We start from the raw sequence: 17,005 nt of genomic DNA on the forward strand, positions 1-17,005 counted from the left end.
CTGCTGACCGCTGCCCTATACTGCAGCAGTCCTTCAGCGGTATAGGGACTGACGCACAGTCTGCTAAACACTAACACACAACCTGCTTGGTCCACAAAAGTTCTTATAAGGACTGGTAACTTGGTATAGGGTGCTACGGTACATAGGCCTGAGTGCGTTACAGTCTGCTGTTCTGTAAGGACCGCTATCGGTCCACAATACATAGGGTTGCCGTGCACTACTGCTGACCGCTGCCCTATACTGCAGCAGTCCTTCATTGGTATAGGGACTGACGTACAGTCTGCTAATCACTAACACACAACCTGCTTGGTCCACAAAAGTTCTTATAAGGACTGGTAACTTGGTATAGGGTGCTACGGTACATAGGCCTGAGTGCGTTACAGTCTGCTGTTCTGTAAGGACCGCTATCGGTCCACAATACATAGGGTTGCCGTGCACTACTGCTGACCGCTGCCCTATACTGCAGCAGTCCTTCATTGGTATAGGGACTGACGTACAGTCTGCTAATCACTAACACACAACCTGCTTGGTCCACAAAAGTTCTTATAAGGACTGGTAACTTGGTATAGGGTGCTACGGTACATAGGCCTGAGTGCGTTACAGTCTGCTGTTCTGTAAGGACCGCTATCGGTCCACAATACATAGGGTTGCCGTGCACTACTGCTGACCGCTGCCCTATACTGCAGCAGTCCTTCAGCGGTATAGGGACTGACGCACAGTCTGCTAAACACTAACACACAACCTGCTTGGTCCACAAAAGTTCTTATAAGGACTGGTAACTTGGTATAGGGTGCTACGGTACATAGGCCTGAGTGCAGTACAGTCTGCTGTTCTGTAAGGACCGCTATCGGTCCACAATACATAGGGTTGCCGTGCACTACTGCTGACCGCTGCCCTATACTGCAGCAGTCCTTCATTGGTATAGGGACTGACGTACAGTCTGCTAATCACTAACACACAACCTGCTTGGTCCACAAAAGTTCTTATAAGGACTGGTAACTTGGTATAGGGTGCTACGGTACATAGGCCTGAGTGCGTTACAGTCTGCTGTTCTGTAAGGACCGCTATCGGTCCACAATACATAGGGTTGCCGTGCACTACTGCTGACCGCTGCCCTATACTGCAGCAGTCCTTCATTGGTATAGGGACTGACGTACAGTCTGCTAATCACTAACACACAACCTGCTTGGTCCACAAAAGTTTTTATAAGGACTGGTAACTTGGTATAGGGTGCTACGGTACATAGGCCTGAGTGCAGTACAGTCTGCTGTTCTGTAAGGACCGCTATCGGTCCACAATACATAGGGTTGACGTGCACTACTGCTGACCGCTGCCCTATACTGCAGCAGTCCTTCATTGGTATAGGGACTGACGTACAGTCTGCTAATCACTAACACACAACCTGCTTGGTCCACAAAAGTTCTTATAAGGACTGGTAACTTGGTATAGGGTGCTACGGTACATAGGCCTGAGTGCAGTACAGTCTGCTGTTCTGTAAGGACCGCTATCGGTCCACAATACATAGGGTTGCCGTGCACTACTGCTGACCGCTGCCCTATACTGCAGCAGTCCTTCATTGGTATAGGGACTGACGTACAGTCTGCTAATCACTAACACACAACCTGCTTGGTCCACAAAAGTTTTTATAAGGACTGGTAACTTGGTATAGGGTGCTACGGTACATAGGCCTGAGTGCAGTACAGTCTGCTGTTCTGTAAGGACCGCTATCGGTCCACAATACATAGGGTTGACGTGCACTACTGCTGACCGCTGCCCTATACTGCAGCAGTCCTTCAGCGGTATAGGGACTAAGAGTTTTGTCACAGGGTGATTTAAAAAATGACAGGCAGAGGAAGAGGCAGGCCCTTCCGCAGGGGTGGTAGGGGTAGGGCAGGAGCAACAGCCTTGAGCCAAAGTGGGAAGTTGCAGAAGGTGCGTTCAATTACTTTAAAGGACGCACCAGACTTGGTTGAGTGGCTCACTCAGCCTTATTCTTCTGCACCCTCCTCATCCTCTCGATCTGCACCCTCTTCTTCACTCTCTGCTATGTGCACCCCCAAAGACACTACCACCAACAACACCACCACCACCACATACCTTCCGCTTGAGTGCAAATGGGGGCCTTCATGCTCCAGTGTTTTAATAGGGACCCCCGTATAAAAAGCATGAGGGTCAAGGACCAGTACTGGGTGGCAACGTACTTAGATCCCCGGTACAAACACAAAATGGCGGAAATGTTACCGCCGTCGCAGAGGGCTGTCAGAATGCAGCACTTCCAGGCCTTGCTTCGAGAAATGCTGCATTCTGCTTTTGCGTGCGCTGGCAGAGGAGCAATTCCCACTCCCAGAGAAGGATTTGCGGGTACCAATCCAACAGCGCCTGCAAGAAGAGGCCGGTTTGAAGATGTGTTGGTGACTTCGGATATGAGGTCATTCTTTCAGCCGACCCATCGACAGGTGTCATCCGGATCCAGCATCAGGGAACGCCTAGACCGTCAGGTGTCCGACTACATTGGGTTAACGGCCGATGTGGACGCTCTGAGGAGTGATGAACCCCTAGACTACTGGGTGGGCAGGCTTGACCTCTGGCCAGAGCTTGCCCAATTTGCAATCGAACTGTTGGCTTGCCCCTCATCCAGTGTCCTGTCCGAAAGGACGTTCAGCGCAGCAGGGGGGATTGTGACCGATAAGCGTACTCGCCTAGCTCACGACAGTGTTAACTACCTCACATTTCTAAAAATGAATGAGGCATGGATCTCGGAGGAATTCAACACATGTGATCAGTAGACCATGTATATGTCTATAAACAATTTTTGGAATCAAGCACACAGACCTTCTTAATTCATTTGGCTCACTTCCCTGACCCAAAAAAGCACACCGTACTATATGCCCCTACCCTCCTCTTTGAAGAGGTTGAGCGGTGTCATATTTCTACTGGGGCTGCTTATTATGAGGGGTTCCCACCATCCCTGTGCTGTGCTGACTTCCTCCTGGGTGTTCTTATTATGAGGGGCTCCCACCATCCCTGTGCTGTGCTGACTTCCTCCTGGGGGTTCTTATTATGAGGGGCTCCCACCATCCCTGTGCTGTGCTGACTTCCTCCTGGGGGTTCTTATTATGAGGGGATCACACCATCCCTGTGCTGTGCTGACTTCCTCCTGGGGCTGCTTACGGTGCTGCTGTCAGCGCTGTATGTCACGGAGCTGCTGTCAGCGCTGTATGTCACGGAGCTGCTGTCAGCGCTGTATGTCACGGAGCTGCTGTCAGCGCTGTATGTCACGGAGCTGCTGTCAGCGCTGTATGTCACGGAGCTGCTGTCAGCGCTGTATGTCACGGAGCTGCTGTCAGCGCTGTATGTCACGGAGCTGCTGTCAGCGCTGTATGTCACGGAGCTGCTGTCAGCGCTGTATGTCACGGTGCTGCTGTCAGCGCTGTATGTCACGGAGCTGCTGTCAGCGCTGTATGTCACGGAGCTGCTGTCAGTGCTGTATGTCACGGAGCTGCTGTCAGCGCTGTATGTCACGGAGCTGCTGTCAGCGCTGTATGTCACGGAGCTGCTGTCAGCGCTGTATGTCACGGTGCTGCTGTCAGCGCTGTATGTCACGGAGCTGCTGTCAGCGCTGTATGTCACGGAGCTGCTGTCAGTGCTGTATGTCACGGAGCTGCTGTCAGCGCTGTATGTCACGGAGCTGCTGTCAGCGCTGTATGTCACGGAGCTGCTGTCAGCGCTGTATGTCACGGTGCTGCTGTCAGCGCTGTATGTCACGGAGCTGCTGTCAGCGCTGTATGTCACGGAGCTGCTGTCAGCGCTGTATGTCACGGAGCTGCTGTCAGCGCTGTATGTCACGGAGCTGCTGTCAGCGCTGTATGTCACGGAGCTGCTGTCAGCGCTGTATGTCACGGTGCTGATGTCAGTGCTCTGTATTACGGTGCTGCTGTCAGTGCTCTGTATCTCCTGCACCCTCTTGTTTGCCTACCCTGGTCCCTGACCTTCCCTCTCCTCCATTGCCTTCATTAGCTCCATAGTCCTGAATTGTCAGAACAATTTCCCAAATAAAAAAAAAATGCTTGTAGTTATCGATCCCAAATTCACCTCATACATGTATTATGCTATTGTCCAGGTGGTGGGACTACGTGCTACCCCCTAATAATTACCCCGTGGCCGCAAATTCGACCTAAAGGTTTGCGAAATTCGCCTCCCATTGAAGTCAATGGAGCCCGCGGCGAACGGTCGTTTTCGCGAACGTTTGTGCCCGTTCGCGTTTCGCGTTCGCGAAACGTCCCGTCGGAAGTTCGTCCATCACTAGTAGCAAATCGTTTTTACAGGGCTGGTTTGCTTGTCCCAGTACCCAACCCTCCTCTTTTCGCAGCCGGGCTTGGGACCGGCCATGGCAGAGTTAAAAAAATTCAACACTTTTCCCAAATTAGTCACCGTAACGACTTGAAATATAGTGGCAACAAAACAAGATCCAGGTCCCATTGTAGGAGAAACAGAGTAGTCAAGGCTTCATAAAGTCTTTAGACACATCCAAATTTGGCACTGAATGCAATAGTATGCTCGGTGAGGTCATTCTTAGGCCTGTTTGGCTGAGATCCTAACGAATCCCCAGTGGCTTTTTCACTGACGTGCCTGGCCGCAGTAGCAAATCGTTTTTACAGGGCTGGATTGCTTGTCCCAGTACCAAACCCTCCTCTTTTTCGCAGCCGGGCTTGGGACCGGCCATGGCAGAGTTAAAAAAATTCAACACTTTTCCCAAATTAGTCACCGTAACGACTTGAAATATAGTGGCAACAAAACAAGATCCAGGTCCCATTGTAGGAGAAACAGAGTAGTCAAGGCTTCATAAAGTCTTTAGACACATCCAAATTTGGCACTGCATGCAATAGTATGCTCGGTGAGGTCATTCTTAGGCCTGTTTGGCTGAGATCCTAACGAATCCCCAGTGGCTTTTTCACTGACGTGCCTGGCCGCAGTAGCAAATCGTTTTTACAGGGCTGGTTTGCTTGTCCCAGTACCAAACCCTCCTCTTTTTCGCAGCCGGGCTTGGGACCGGCCATGGCAGAGTTAAAAAAATTCAACAATTTTCCCAAATTAGTCACCGTAACGACTTGAAATATAGTGGCAACAAAACAAGATCCAGGTCCCATAGTAGGAGAAACAGAGTAGTCAAGGCTTCATAAAGTCTTTAGACACATCCAAATTTGGCACTGCATGCAATAGTATGCTCGGTGAGGTCATTCTTAGGCCTGTTTGGCTGAGATCCTAACGAATCCCCAGTGGCTTTTTCACTGACATGCCTGGCCGCAGTAGCAAATCATTTTTACAGGGCTGGTTTGCTTGTCCCAGTACCCAACCCTCCTCTTTTCGCAGCCGGGCTTGGGACCGGCCATGGCAGAGTTAAAAAAATTCAACACTTTTCCCAAATTAGTCACCGTAACGACTTGAAATATAGTGGCAACAAAACAAGATCCAGGTCCCATAGTAGGAGAAACAGAGTAGTCAAGGCTTCATAAAGTCTTTAGACACATCCAAATTTGGCACTGCATGCAATAGTATGCTCGGTGAGGTCATTCTTAGGCCTGTTTGGCTGAGATCCTAACGAATCCCCAGTGGCTTTTTCACTGACGTGCCTGGCCGCAGTAGCAAATCGTTTTTACAGGGCGGGTTTGCTTGTCCCAGTACCCAACCCTCCTCTTTTCGCAGCCGGGCTTGGGACCGGCCATGGCAGAGTTAAAAAAATTCAACACTTTTCCCAAATTAGTCACCGTAACGACTTGAAATATAGTGGCAACAAAACAAGATCCAGGTCCCATTGTAGGAGAAACAGAGTAGTCAAGGCTTCATAAAGTCTTTAGACACATCCAAATTTGGCACTGCATGCAATAGTATGCTCGGTGAGGTCATTCTTAGGCCTGTTTGGCTGAGATCCTATCGAATCCCCAGTGGCTTTTTCACTGACGTGCCTGGCCGCAGTAGCAAATCGTTTTTACAGGGCTGGTTTGCTTGTCCCAGTACCCAACCCTCCTCTTTTCGCAGCCGGGCTTGGGACCGGCCATGGCAGAGTTAAAAAATTCAACACTTTTCCCAAATTAGTCACCGTAACGACTTAAAATATAGTGGCAACAAAACAAGATCCAGGTCCCATTGTAGGAGAAACAGAGTAGTCAAGGCTTCATAAAGTCTTTAGACACATCCAAATTTGGCACTGCATGCAATAGTATGCTCGGTGAGGTCATTCTTAGGCCTGTTTGGCTGAGATCCTAACGAATCCCCAGTGGCTTTTTCACTGACGTGCCTGGCCGCAGTAGCAAATCGTTTTTACAGGGCTGGTTTGCTTGTCCCAGTACCCAACCCTCCTCTTTTCGCAGCCGGGCTTGGGACCGGCCATGGCAGAGTTAAAAAAATTCAACACTTTTCCCAAATTAGTCACCGTAACGACTTGAAATATAGTGGCAACAAAACAAGATCCAGGTCCCATAGTAGGAGAAACAGAGTAGTCAAGGCTTCATAAAGTCTTTAGACACATCCAAATTTGGCACTGCATGCAATAGTATGCTCGGTGAGGTCATTCTTAGGCCTGTTTGGCTGAGATCCTAACGAATCCCCAGTGGCTTTTTCACTGACGTGCCTGGCCGCAGTAGCAAATCGTTTTTACAGGGCTGGTTTGCTTGTCCCAGTACCCAACCCTCCTCTTTTCGCAGCCGGGCTTGGGACCGGCCATGGCAGAGTTAAAAAAATTCAACACTTTTCCCAAATTAGTCACCGTAACGACTTGAAATATAGTGGCAACAAAACAAGATCCAGGTCCCATTGTAGGAGAAACAGAGTAGTCAAGGCTTCATAAAGTCTTTAGACACATCCAAATTTGGCACTGCATGCAATAGTATGCTCGGTGAGGTCATTCTTAGGCCTGTTTGGCTGAGATCCTAACGAATCCCCAGTGGCTTTTTCACTGACGTGCCTGGCCGCAGTAGCAAATCATTTTTACAGGGCTGGTTTGCTTGTCCCAGTACCCAACCCTCCTCTTTTCGCAGCCGGGCTTGGGACCGGCCATGGCAGAGTTAAAAAAATTCAACACTTTTCCCAAATTAGTCACCGTAACGACTTGAAATATAGTGGCAACAAAACAAGATCCAGGTCCCATTGTAGGAGAAACAGAGTAGTCAAGGCGTCATAAAGTCTTTAGACACATCCAAATTTGGCACTGCATGCAATAGTATGCTCGGTGAGGTCATTCTTAGGCCTGTTTGGCTGAGATCCTAACGAATCCCCAGTGGCTTTTTCACTGACGTGCCTGGCCGCAGTAGCAAATCGTTTTTACAGGGCTGGTTTGCTTGTCCCAGTACCCAACCCTCCTCTTTTTCGCAGCCGGGCTTGGGACCGGCCATGGCAGAGTTAAAAAAATTCAACACTTTTCCCAAATTAGTCACCGTAACGACTTGAAATATAGTGGCAACAAAACAAGATCCAGGTCCCATAGTAGGAGAAACAGAGTAGTCAAGGCTTCATAAAGTCTTTAGACACATCCAAATTTGGCACTGCATGCAATAGTATGCTCGGTGAGGTCATTCTTAGGCCTGTTTGGCTGAGATCTTAACGAATTCCCAGTGGCTTTTTCACTGACGTGCCTGGCCGCAGTAGCAAATCGTTTTTACAGGGCTGGTTTGCTTGTCCCAGTACCCAACCCTCCTCTTTTCGCAGCCGGGCTTGGGACCGGCCATGGCAGAGTTAAAAAAATGCAACACTTTTCCCAATTTAGTCACCGTAACGACTTGAAATATAGTGGCAACAAAACAAGATCCAGGTCCCATTGTAGGAGAAACAGAGTAGTCAAGGCTTCATTAAGTCTTTAGACACACCCAAATTTGGCACTGCATGCAATAGTATGCTCGGTGAGGTCATTCTTAGGCCTGTTTGGCTGAGATCCTAACGAATCCCCAGTGGCTTTTTCACTGACGTGCCTGGCCGCAGTAGCAAATCGTTTTTACAGGGCTGGTTTGCTTGTCCCAGTACCCAACCCTCCTCTTTTCGCAGCCGGGCTTGGGACCGGCCATGGCAGAGTTAAAAAAATTCAACACTTTTCCCAAATTAGTCACCGTAACGACTTGAAATATAGTGGCAACAAACCAAGATCCAGGTCCCATTGTAGGAGAAACAGAGTAGTCAAGGCTTCATAAAGTCTTTAGACACATCCAAATTTGGCACTGCATGCAATAGTATGCTCGGTGAGGTCATTCTTAGGCCTGTTTGGCTGAGATCCTAACGAATCCCCAGTGGCTTTTTCACTGACGTGCCTGGCCGCAGTAGCAAATCGTTTTTACAGGGCTGGTTTGCTTGTCCCAGTACCCAACCCTCCTCTTTTTCGCAGCCGGGCTTGGGACCGGCCATGGCAGAGTTAAAAAAATTCAACACTTTTCCCAAATTAGTCACCGTAACGACTTGAAATATAGTGGCAACAAAACAAGATCCAGGTCCCATAGTAGGAGAAACAGAGTAGTCAAGGCTTTATAAAGTCTTTAGACACATCCAAATTTGGCACTGCATGCAATAGTATGCTCGGTGAGGTCATTCTTAGGCCTGTTTGGCTGAGATCTTAACGAATTCCCAGTGGCTTTTTCACTGACGTGCCTGGCCGCAGTAGCAAATCGTTTTTACAGGGCTGGTTTGCTTGTCCCAGTACCCAACCCTCCTCTTTTCGCAGCCGGGCTTGGGACCGGCCATGGTAGAGTTAAAAAAATGCAACACTTTTCCCAATTTAGTCACCGTAACGACTTGAAATATAGTGGCAACAAAACAAGATCCAGGTCCCATTGTAGGAGAAACAGAGTAGTCAAGGCTTCATTAAGTCTTTAGACACACCCAAATTGGGCACTGCATGCAATAGTATGCTCGGTGAGGTCATTCTTAGGCCTGATTGGCTGAGATCCTAACGGATCCCCAGTGGCTTTTTAACTGATGTGCCTGGCCGCAGTAGCAAATCGTTTTTACAGGGCTGGTTTGCTTGTCCCAGTACCCAACCCTCCTCTTTTCGCAGCCGGGCTTGGGACCGGCCATGGCAGAGTTAAAAAAATTCAACACTTTTCCCAAATTAGTCACCGTAACGACTTGAAATATAGTGGCAACAAAACAAGATCCAGGTCCCATAGTAGGAGAAACAGAGTAGTCAAGGCTTCATAAAGTCTTTAGACACATCCAAATTTGGCACTGCATGCAATAGTATGCTCGGTGAGGTCATTCTTAGGCCTGTTTGGCTGAGATCCTAACGAATCCCCAGTGGCTTTTTCACTGACGTGCCTGGCCGCAGTAGCAAATAGTTTTTACAGGGCTGGTTTGCTTGTCCCAGTACCCAACCCTCCTCTTTTCGCAGCCGGGCTTGGGACCGGCCATGGCAGAGTTAAAAAAATTCAACACTTTTCCCAAATTAGTCACCGTAACGACTTGAAATATAGTGGCAACAAAACAAGATCCAGGTCCCATTGTAGGAGAAACAGAGTAGTCAAGGCTTCATAAAGTCTTTAGACACATCCAAATTTGGCACTGCATGCAATAGTATGCTCGGTGAGGTCATTCTTAGGCCTGTTTGGCTGAGATCCTAACGAATCCCCAGTGGCTTTTCACTGACGTGCCTGGCCGCAGTAGCAAATCGTTTTTACAGGGCTGGTTTGCTTGTCCCAGTACCCAACCCTCCTCTTTTCGCAGCCGGGCTTGGGACCGGCCATGGCAGAGTTAAAAAAATTCAACACTTTTCCCAAATTAGTCACCGTAACGACTTGAAATATAGTGGCAACAAAACAAGATCCAGGTCCCATTGTAGGAGAAACAGAGTAGTCAAGGCTTCATAAAGTCTTTAGACACATCCAAATTTGGCACTGCATGCAATAGTATGCTCGGTGAGGTCATTCTTAGGCCTGTTTGGCTGAGATCCTAACGAATCCCCAGTGGCTTTTTCACTGACATGCCTGGCCGCAGTAGCAAATCATTTTTACAGGGCTGGTTTGCTTGTCCCAGTACCCAACCCTCCTCTTTTCGCAGCCGGGCTTGGGACCGGCCATGGCAGAGTTTAAAAAATTCAACACTTTTCCCAAATTAGTCACCGTAACGACTTGAAATATAGTGGCAACAAAACAAGATCCAGGTCCCATTGTAGGAGAAACAGAGTAGTCAAGGCGTCATAAAGTCTTTAGACACATCCAAATTTGGCACTGCATGCAATAGTATGCTCGGTGAGGTCATTCTTAGGCCTGATTGGCTGAGATCCTAACGAATCCCCAGTGGCTTTTTCACTGACGTGCCTGGCCGCAGTAGCAAATCGTTTTTACAGGGCTGGTTTGCTTGTCCCAGTACCCAACCCTCCTCTTTTTCGCAGCCGGGCTTGGGACCGGCCATGGCAGAGTTAAAAAAATTCAACACTTTTCCCAAATTAGTCACCGTAACGACTTGAAATATAGTGGCAACAAAACAAGATCCAGGTCCCATAGTAGGAGAAACAGAGTAGTCAAGGCTTCATAAAGTCTTTAGACACATCCAAATTTGGCACTGCATGCAATAGTATGCTCGGTGAGGTCATTCTTAGGCCTGTTTGGCTGAGATCCTAACGAATCCCCAGTGGCTTTTTCACTGACATGCCTGGCCGCAGTAGCAAATCATTTTTACAGGGCTGGTTTGCTTGTCCCAGTACCCAACCCTCCTCTTTTCGCAGCCGGGCTTGGGACCGGCCATGGCAGAGTTAAAAAAATTCAACACTTTTCCCAAATTAGTCACCGTAACGACTTGAAATATAGTGGCAACAAAACAAGATCCAGGTCCCATTGTAGGAGAAACAGAGTAGTCAAGGCTTCATAAAGTCTTTAGACACATCCAAATTTGGCACTGCATGCAATAGTATGCTCGGTGAGGTCATTCTTAGGCCTGTTTGGCTGACATCCTAACGAATCCCCAGTGGCTTTTTCACTGACGTGCCTGGCCGCAGTAGCAAATCGTTTTTACAGGGCTGGTTTGCTTGTCCCAGTACCCAACCCTCCTCTTTTCGCAGCCGGGCTTGGGACCGGCCATGGCAGAGTTAAAAAAATTCAACACTTTTCCCAAATTAGTCACCGTAACGACTTGAAATATAGTGGCAACAAAACAAGATCCAGGTCCCATTGTAGGAGAAACAGAGTAGTCAAGGCTTCATAAAGTCTTTAGACACATCCAAATTTGGCACTGCATGCAATAGTATGCTCGGTGAGGTCATTCTTAGGCCTGTTTGGCTGAGATCTTAACGAATTCCCAGTGGCTTTTTCACTGACGTGCCTGGCCGCAGTAGAAAATCGTTTTTACAGGGCTGGTTTGCTTGTCCCAGTACCCAACCCTCCTCTTTTCGCAGCCGGGCTTGGGACCGGCCATGGCAGAGTTAAAAAAATTCAACACTTTTCCCAAATTAGTCACCGTAACGACTTGAAATATAGTGGCAACAAAACAAGATCCAGGTCCCATTGTAGGAGAAACAGAGTAGTCAAGGCTTCATAAAGTCTTTAGACACATCCAAATTTGGCACTGCATGCAATAGTATGCTCGGTGAGGTCATTCTTAGGCCTGTTTGGCTGAGATCCTAACGAATCCCCAGTGGCTTTTTCACTGACGTGCCTGGCCGCTGTAGCAAATCATTTTTACAGGGCTGGTTTGCTTGTCCCAGTACCCAACCCTCCTCTTTCTCGCAGCCAGGCTTGGGACCGGCCATGGCAGAGTTAAAAAAATTCAACACTTTTCCCAAATTAGTCACCGTAACGACTTGAAATATAGTGGCAACAAAACAAGATCCAGGTCCCATAGTAGGAGAAACAGAGTAGTCAAGGCTTCATAAAGTCTTTAGACACATCCAAATTTGGCACTGCATGCAATAGTATGCTCGGTGAGGTCATTCTTAGGCCTGTTTGGCTGAGATCCTAACGAATCCCCAGTGGCTTTTTCACTGACATGCCTGGCCGCAGTAGCAAATCATTTTTACAGGGCTGGTTTGCTTGTCCCAGTACCCAACCCTCCTCTTTTCGCAGCCGGGCTTGGGACCGGCCATGGCAGAGTTAAAAAAATTCAACACTTTTCCCAAATTAGTCACCGTAACGACTTGAAATATAGTGGCAACAAAACAAGATCCAGGTCCCATTGTAGGAGAAACAGAGTAGTCAAGGCTTCATAAAGTCTTTAGACACATCCAAATTTGGCACTGCATGCAATAGTATGCTCGGTGAGGTCATTCTTAGGCCTGTTTGGCTGACATCCTAACGAATCCCCAGTGGCTTTTTCACTGACGTGCCTGGCCGCAGTAGCAAATCGTTTTTACAGGGCTGGTTTGCTTGTCCCAGTACCCAACCCTCCTCTTTTCGCAGCCGGGCTTGGGACCGGCCATGGCAGAGTTAAAAAAATTCAACACTTTTCCCAAATTAGTCACCGTAACGACTTGAAATATAGTGGCAACAAAACAAGATCCAGGTCCCATTGTAGGAGAAACAGAGTAGTCAAGGCTTCATAAAGTCTTTAGACACATCCAAATTTGGCACTGCATGCAATAGTATGCTCGGTGAGGTCATTCTTAGGCCTGTTTGGCTGAGATCTTAACGAATTCCCAGTGGCTTTTTCACTGACGTGCCTGGCCGCAGTAGAAAATCGTTTTTACAGGGCTGGTTTGCTTGTCCCAGTACCCAACCCTCCTCTTTTCGCAGCCGGGCTTGGGACCGGCCATGGCAGAGTTAAAAAAATTCAACACTTTTCCCAAATTAGTCACCGTAACGACTTGAAATATAGTGGCAACAAAACAAGATCCAGGTCCCATTGTAGGAGAAACAGAGTAGTCAAGGCTTCATAAAGTCTTTAGACACATCCAAATTTGGCACTGCATGCAATAGTATGCTCGGTGAGGTCATTCTTAGGCCTGTTTGGCTGAGATCCTAACGAATCCCCAGTGGCTTTTTCACTGACGTGCCTGGCCGCTGTAGCAAATCATTTTTACAGGGCTGGTTTGCTTGTCCCAGTACCCAACCCTCCTCTTTCTCGCAGCCAGGCTTGGGACCGGCCATGGCAGAGTTAAAAAAATTCAACACTTTTCCCAAATTAGTCACCGTAACGACTTGAAATATAGTGGCAACAAAACAAGATCCAGGTCCCATAGTAGGAGAAACAGAGTAGTCAAGGCTTCATAAAGTCTTTAGACACATCCAAATTTGGCACTGCATGCAATAGTATGCTCGGTGAGGTCATTCTTAGGCCTGTTTGGCTGAGATCTTAACGAATTCCCAGTGGCTTTTTCACTGACGTGCCTGGCCGCAGTAGCAAATCGTTTTTACAGGGCTGGTTTGCTTGTCCCAGTACCCAACCCTCCTCTTTTCGCAGCCGGGCTTGGGACCGGCCATGGCAGAGTTAAAAAAATTCAACACTTTTCCCAAATTAGTCACCGTAACGACTTGAAATATAGTGGCAACAAAACAAGATCCAGGTCCCATTGTAGGAGAAACAGAGTAGTCAAGGCTTCATAAAGTCTTTAGACACATCCAAATTTGGCACTGCATGCAATAGTATGCTCGGTGAGGTCATTCTTAGGCCTGTTTGGCTGAGATCCTAACGAATCCCCAGTGGCTTTTTCACTGACGTGCCTGGCCGCAGTAGCAAATCGTTTTTACAGGGCTGGTTTGCTTGTCCCAGTACCCAACCCTCCTCTTTTCGCAGCCGGGCTTGGGACCGGCCATGGCAGAGTTAAAAAAATTCAACACTTTTCCCAAATTAGTCACCGTAACGACTTGAAATATAGTGGCAACAAAACAAGATCCAGGTCCCATTGTAGGAGAAACAGAGTAGTCAAGGCTTCATAAAGTCTTTAGACACATCCAAATTTGGCACTGCATGCAATAGTATGCTCGGTGAGGTCATTCTTAGGCCTGTTTGGCTGAGATCTTAACGAATTCCCAGTGGCTTTTTCACTGACGTGCCTGGCCGCAGTAGCAAATCGTTTTTACAGGGCTGGTTTGCTTGTCCCAGTACCCAACCCTCCTCTTTTCGCAGCCGGGCTTGGGACCGGCCATGGCAGAGTTAAAAAAATTCAACACTTTTCCCAAATTAGTCACCGTAACGACTTGAAATATAGTGGCAACAAAACAAGATCCAGGTCCCATTGTAGGAGAAACAGAGTAGTCAAGGCTTCATAAACTCTTTAGACACACCCAAATTGGGCACTGCATGCAATAGTATGCTCGGTGAGGTCATTCTTAGGCCTGTTTGGCTGAGATCCTAACGAATCCCCAGTGGCTTTTTCACTGACGTGCCTGGCCGCTGTAGCAAATCGTTTTTACAGGGCTGGTTTGCTTGTCCCAGTACCCAACCCTCCTCTTTTCGCAGCCGGGCTTGGGACCGGCCATGGCAGAGTTAAAAAAATTCAACACTTTTCCCAAATTAGTCACCGTAACGACTTGAAATATAGTGGCAACAAAACAAGATCCAGGTCCCATTGTAGGAGAAACAGAGTAGTCAAGGCTTCATAAAGTCTTTAGACACATCCAAATTTGGCACTGCATGCAATAGTATGCTCGGTGAGGTCATTCTTAGGCCTGTTTGGCTGAGATCCTAACGAATCCCCAGTGGCTTTTTCACTGACGTGCCTGGCCGCAGTAGCAAATCATTTTTACAGGGCTGGTTTGCTTGTCCCAGTACCCAACCCTCCTCTTTTCGCAGCCGGGCTTGGGACCGGCCATGGCAGAGTTAAAAAAATTCAACACTTTTCCCAAATTAGTCACCGTAACGACTTGAAATATAGTGGCAACAAAACAAGATCCAGGTCCCATTGTAGGAGAAACAGAGTAGTCAAGGCGTCATAAAGTCTTTAGACACATCCAAATTTGGCACTGCATGCAATAGTATGCTCGGTGAGGTCATTCTTAGGCCTGTTTGGCTGAGATCCTAACGAATCCCCAGTGGCTTTTTCACTGACGTGCCTGGCCGCAGTAGCAAATCGTTTTTACAGGGCTGGTTTGCTTGTCCCAGTACCCAACCCTCCTCTTTTTCGCAGCTGGGCTTGGGACCGGCCATGGCAGAGTTAAAAAAATTCAACACTTTTCCCAAATTAGTCACCGTAACGACTTGAAATATAGTGGCAACAAAACAAGATCCAGGTCCCATAGTAGGAGAAACAGAGTAGTCAAGGCTTCATAAAGTCTTTAGACACATCCAAATTTGGCACTGCATGCAATAGTATGCTCGGTGAGGTCATTCTTAGGCCTGTTTGGCTGAGATCTTAACGAATTCCCAGTGGCTTTTTCACTGACGTGCCTGGCCGCAGTAGCAAATCGTTTTTACAGGGCTGGTTTGCTTGTCCCAGTACCCAACCCTCCTCTTTTCGCAGCCGGGCTTGGGACCGGCCATGGCAGAGTTAAAAAAATGCAACACTTTTCCCAATTTAGTCACCGTAACGACTTGAAATATAGTGGCAACAAAACAAGATCCAGGTCCCATTGTAGGAGAAACAGAGTAGTCAAGGCTTCATTAAGTCTTTAGACACACCCAAATTGGGCACTGCATGCAATAGTATGCTCGGTGAGGTCATTCTTAGGCCTGATTGGCTGAGATCCTAACGGATCCCCAGTGGCTTTTTAACTGATGTGCCTGGCCGCAGTAGCAAATCGTTTTTACAGGGCTGGTTTGCTTGTCCCAGTACCCAACCCTCCTCTTTTCGCAGCCGGGCTTGGGACCGGCCATGGCAGAGTTAAAAAAATTCAACACTTTTCCCAAATTAGTCACCGTAACGACTTGAAATATAGTGGCAACAAAACAAGATCCAGGTCCCATAGTAGGAGAAACAGAGTAGTCAAGGCTTCATAAAGTCTTTAGACACATCCAAATTTGGCACTGCATGCAATAGTATGCTCGGTGAGGTCATTCTTAGGCCTGTTTGGCTGAGATCCTAACGAATCCCCAGTGGCTTTTTCACTGACGTGCCTGGCCGCAGTAGCAAATCGTTTTTACAGGGCTGGTTTGCTTGTCCCAGTACCCAACCCTCCTCTTTTCGCAGCCGGGCTTGGGACCGGCCATGGCAGAGTTAAAAAAATTCAACACTTTTCCCAAATTAGTCACCGTAACGACTTGAAATATAGTGGCAACAAACCAAGATCCAGGTCCCATTGTAGGAGAAACAGAGTAGTCAAGGCTTCATAAAGTCTTTAGACACATCCAAATTTGGCACTGCATGCAATAGTATGCTCGGTGAGGTCATTCTTAGGCCTGTTTGGCTGAGATCCTAACGAATCCCCAGTGGCTTTTTCACTGACGTGCCTGGCCGCAGTAGCAAATCGTTTTTACAGGGCTGGTTTGCTTGTCCCAGTACCCAACCCTCCTCTTTTTCGCAGCCGGGCTTGGGACCGGCCATGGCAGAGTTAAAAAAATTCAACACTTTTCCCAAATTAGTCACCGTAACGACTTGAAATATAGTGGCAACAAAACAAGATCCAGGTCCCATAGTAGGAGAAACAGAGTAGTCAAGGCTTTATAAAGTCTTTAGACACATCCAAATTTGGCACTGCATGCAATAGTATGCTCGGTGAGGTCATTCTTAGGCCTGTTTGGCTGAGATCTTAACGAATTCCCAGTGGCTTTTTCACTGACGTGCCTGGCCGCAGTAGCAAATCGTTTTTACAGGGCTGGTTTGCTTGTCCCAGTACCCAACCCTCCTCTTTTCGCAGCCGGGCTTGGGACCGGCCATGGTAGAGTTAAAAAAATGCAACACTTTTCCCAATTTAGTCACGGTAACGACTTGAAATATAGTGGCAACAAAACAAGATCCAGGTCCCATTGTAGGAGAAACAGAGTAGTCAAGGCTTCATTAAGTCTTTAGACACACCCAAATTGGGCACTGCATGCAATAGTATGCTCGGTGAGGTCATTCTTAGGCCTGATTGGCTGAGATCCTAACGGATCCCCAGTGGCTTTTTAACTGATGTGCCTGGCCGCAGTAGCAAATCGTTTTTACAGGGCTGGTTTGCTTGTCCCA

Source organism: Lithobates pipiens, unplaced genomic scaffold, assembly GCF_037356315.1.
Source record: "Lithobates pipiens isolate NorthernLeopardFrog02 unplaced genomic scaffold, aLitPip1_a1.2 Scaffold_19, whole genome shotgun sequence".
NCBI lineage: Eukaryota > Metazoa > Chordata > Amphibia > Anura > Ranidae > Lithobates > Lithobates pipiens.